The 4,689-nt window shown below is 42.1% G+C and overlaps 1 pseudogene; it reads right to left on the bottom strand.

The window, feature by feature from the left end:
- Positions 1–2,800: 2,800 nt before the first annotated feature.
- Positions 2,801–3,652, bottom strand: LOC146610150 (uncharacterized; annotated as a pseudogene).
- Between the last annotated feature and the right edge of the window lie 1,037 nt (positions 3,653–4,689).

Below are 4,689 nucleotides of genomic sequence, written 5' to 3'. Positions count from 1 at the left end.
CATCCTCACCTCCTCCATCACCGTGTGGTACGCTGGAGCCACTATCAGGGACAAACAGAGACTGCAGCGTGTTGTGCGCTCTGCTGAGAAGGTGATTGGCTGCAGACTCCCATCTCTGCAGGACCTGTACACCTCCAGGACATTGCGGCGTGCAGCTCGGATCTCAGCTGACCCTTCTCACCCTGGACACAGTCTGTTTGACGTGCTCCCCTCAGGCAGGAGGCTCCGGTCCATTCGCACCAGAACCTCTCGCCACAAGAACAGTTTCTTCCCCTCTGCTGTTGGACACATGAACAATAACCACATGATTGTCCCCGCCACTAACACATGACCCTACGCTGTGTCACTGCATCATTTCATGTTTGGCACTGATCACCACCTGCACTCATGTATATATCTTTCTACGTAGCACTCATAATTCTTATTCTCATGTATATATCTCATGTATATCTCATGCACATATCTTTCTTTCTACATAGCACTTTAATTCTTATTGTCTGCACTGAAGCACCGCAGCAATTTCCTAATGTTGTAAACCTCAACATCTGGCAATAAACCCATTCTGATTCTGATTCTGATTCTGATTCTGATGTACAGTATTGAGTAGGTCTATTTGCGTTTATGGTTGTTTGGAAATGTGTCTCCTGTAAATGTGCCTTCTGAATAAACAATGGGAATCAAGGACTGCAGTGTTTTATGTACAGCAGACTAGTGTGTTCCCCCTGATCTGTGAGTGTTTGCATATGGTGCAGGTATGTGTCATTTTGTCAACAGAGTTACATTTTGACAAAGGAATGTTAGGTTTTGACAGCAGAGTTTAGGTTTTGGGAGTAGAGTTCCAATTTGGCACAGATGTGAATGGTATATTTCCCAGTGTTGTGTCATGTGTACTTGTGTGTACAGTTTTGGCACAGCGAGCGGGGTTTTGCAAAATGTGTTCAAGCAGTGGGCAAAAACTGTAAGATACGTCCACATTAGTTTAATTTTTTCTACCCAGAAGCTATGTCCATGTTTTATACCGTTTATGGTGGGTGCACTGCAGTTATGCAGTTTGTCCGAGGACATGCAGATGCACTAAGGAGTGGGTAATGCTTTCTAAGATTCCCATACAGCTATGGGAAAAATATATGGGGCGTTTGCCTCAAAAGCTTTCTGCCTGTCTGATAAGCAGTTCTAATAAAACATACTGGCAGCTTAAGAAGACCTTGACTTGATATCTACCAACTGCTATCAGAGATTAACTCAAAAGCTTAACACTTTACTTAAGGTCCTACAAAATCCTTTAATGAAAAATTCCAACATGCTTACAACTTAGCAATCTACTGCTATAACAATGGACTGTACATAAAAGATGGAACTGTGATCTCACCAAACTTATTCTCAGTGCTTTTGATAACAAAGAGTATCAAATTTGTATACATTTAGCAATGCGAAGTTTTTCACTTGCCAAAACTGAAACATAAATTTCTTGTTCAGGCTGCGTTATTGGCAAGAAAAAAAATTTCTTAAAATGGTTCTAAATACACTTCAAAGACTGTGGATAGGTCAGATTTAGTGAGTCAAATGAACAGTGGTTAGGTCTAATAGACTGACTAATACAATGGCTACAGTTCCCTGTGTCCAGACACCTGTTGGTCAAAGCATCCGGTGCTAAAGTGAGGCGATGCTTCTAGCTTAATTTTTCCATTCTAGCATCATGAGAAAGTTGTCATAGACAATAAAACATATATGAAAGATATAAAATACAACACAGAAAGACTGAAGCTATCCTTTTGGTCATTGTTTGCAGAGTTTGCAGACAAATCAACCTCTTCCATGTAAACTATGGATGACCTCATCAGTCTTCTAGTGTTTTGTTGCAACCCCTTCTTTGCGAGTAATTTTACCCAGTGAGAGCGAGGGACCTCCACCACTCATCAACTACTCAAGGAATACTGGTTTTCCCCCAGCAACTGGAGGCTTCCAGAGGTTACCAACCAATCTCTAAGTCTGTGTGACTGAAGCCAGAGGGACTTGGGGGGGTTGAAGCTTAAATATACTGCCAAATTAGAAGGATGAGTTTGATATGCGACATGAGGAGGGTAAAACAGTGCAGCTTACAGTTTTTGCCCGTTGCCTGAACACATTTTGCAAAACTTTGCTCATTGTGCCAAAACCCTAAACACAAGTACACATGACACAACACTGGGAAATATACCATTCACATCTGCACCAAATTGAAACTCTACTCTCAAAACCTAAACTCTGCTATCAAAACCTGACATTCCTTTGTCAAAATGTAACTCTGTTGACAAAATGACACATACTTGCATCATATGCAAACACTTACAGAGCAGGGGGAACACACTAGTCTACTTTATATAAAGCACTGCAGTCTTTGATTTCCATTGTTCATTCAGAAGGCATATTTTCAGGAGACACATTTGCAAACAACCAAAAAAGCAAATAGGCCTACTCAATATTGTACATTGCAGCACTGTACATTGCAGTACCATGAATTCAGATAAAGCAAAAAAACAAAACAAAAACAAAAACCCATAATACAGTAATAGAAAAAACACTATACTGTAAACAAAAAATCATGACAATTGTGCATACGTGGGCTCATGGATCCCGCCGTCTGTTGGGGTCTGGCCACAGGACCTCATCAACATCGCAAGCAATGTCTTCTCCCGCTAGGCACTGGGGAAAATATCCTCTTCCATGTCAAAACCATCCATGGATTGCTGTCACCTGAATGTCGCCGCAGGCCTGTTCCATTGCCTGCAGAAGAGGCATGCAGGCATGTAGTTGGCGGTCATATACACGCCATCTCCAAGCCTAAAAAAATTCCTCTATAGGGTTTAAAAATGGTGAGTAAGGGGGCAAGCATACCACTTCAAGTTGACTGTGGTTGGAGAACCAGGCCTGGACCAGAGCAGCCCGATGGAAACTGACATTATCCCATATCACCACAAACCTGGGCTGATCTGGTCTGTTCTGTACAACTATATCATGGAGAGCATCTAGAAATGTGAGTATATGTTGCCTATTGTATGGACCTAGTTTTGCATGATGATGCAGAAGCCCTCGAAGGCTTATGGCGGCACACAATGTGATATTTCCCCCGTGCTGCCCTGGAACGTGCACAATTGCCCTTTGGCCAATTACATTACGACCCCGTCGTCTTGTTTTGCACAGGTCGAATCCAGCTTCATCAATGAAAATGAATTCATGAGGCTGTGCAGCTCCATCCATGGCCAAGATTCTCTGTAAAAAAAAAAAGAAAAAAGAGAACATATTACTGTACTACAGTGCTACACATACAGAACCCTCACCCATCACACATGTACCTGTGTAGCTCTCAGAATGTATTCATGTGGTACTGATATGGTACATATTCAGCTCGAAGTCCTTTGACCCTGTCACTGTTCCTCTCAAATGGGACTCTGTAGAGCTGCTTCATGGTGATGCTGAGTTTACCCAAGATGCGTCTGATGGTGGTGATGCTCACATGGTTTATGTTGTTGAACACTTGCCTGTCTGCAAGTATTTGCTTTCGTAGCTGGTGGAGACGCATAGCATTGTCTGCCCTCACTAGGTCCACAACGGCAAGTTCCTGCCGTTGTGTGAACAGGCGTTGGCGTCCTCCCCCAGAAGGTCTTCGAGTCATTCTAGAGAAATACAACCACATATTGTCATCGGTTTGCTTATTTTTCTTACAGTACTTTACTGTATATACTGTATCATCCACTGTACAACACTGTACTTCAATATAAGTAATCATGGTATGTTTCACAGAAACTACCACTTTGGCTGCAAAAGGAGCATTAGCACCCTGCAGTACCCTGCACACTTGATATGGTAACTGTAGAACAGTACTATAAAAACCATCTGAGTAGAGTAGAAGGCAGTGAGATGAAGACAGACCTGTTTTCTAGTCGGAATTTTCTTATTACAGATGCCACTGTGAAGCGGCTTAGATGTGGGTGGACTCTCTGCCCAGCTTCCCTCATAGTCAGGCCGTGGTTGATGACATGGTCCACCAAAGTTGCTCTTATATCATCAGAAATATAGGTCCGTGCATGGCCTCTTTGACCTCCATCCATGCTTGCAAAGTTCTTGAAATGGCTAAACTGAGGGCTTTTTGCGGTTGGCTAATTGGTGTTCAGTTTTGCAAGTAAGTGCCTTCAGGTGTATATTTGAGTGGTTGCAATTACCCGATGTGTTTTGTATTTTGGATACATGTGTTTTCCAAATGGCACCCTGAAATTTCATTTTTGAACGAAGTGTCTTATGTATGAAATAGAGTGTAGTATGCAGGACCATGTGTGTTGCATAAAGGAGTAAGTGTGTTGCATAATTGGTACTGGGGTGCAAAGCAGCACTGGGTACATGTGTTTGGGGTATGGTAACAAAAGCTTCAAGTTGTGTTACTTTAGTCTAAGCATGGGTTTATAGTGTTCAAGCAACGAGCAAAAACTGTAAGTTGCCTGCCTTTACTAGCTTGGATCCTTTGTCCTTTAAAAATGCACATCTCTGTTTATTTAATCAGCAGTTATTGATCTGATCTGATCTGATTTGATTTTTCAGATGCTGAGTGAGTTGTCTTACATCTCATCAAACACATTTCATTGTGATCTTGGTCCTGTGTTAACTTACACAGCAAAAAAAGCTAAAACCATACTGACGCTGTTTTGTTTTGTTTTT

Source organism: Diplotaxodon limnothrissa, linkage group LG22 (genome assembly GCF_057381915.1).
Source record: "Diplotaxodon limnothrissa isolate DT_005_m linkage group LG22, D_limnothrissa_male_GT1.1, whole genome shotgun sequence".
In the NCBI taxonomy this organism is placed as follows: Eukaryota; Metazoa; Chordata; class Actinopteri; order Cichliformes; family Cichlidae; genus Diplotaxodon; species Diplotaxodon limnothrissa.
Note: the sequence above shows the minus strand (reverse complement) of the source record. Positions and strands in the feature narration are given on the sequence as shown.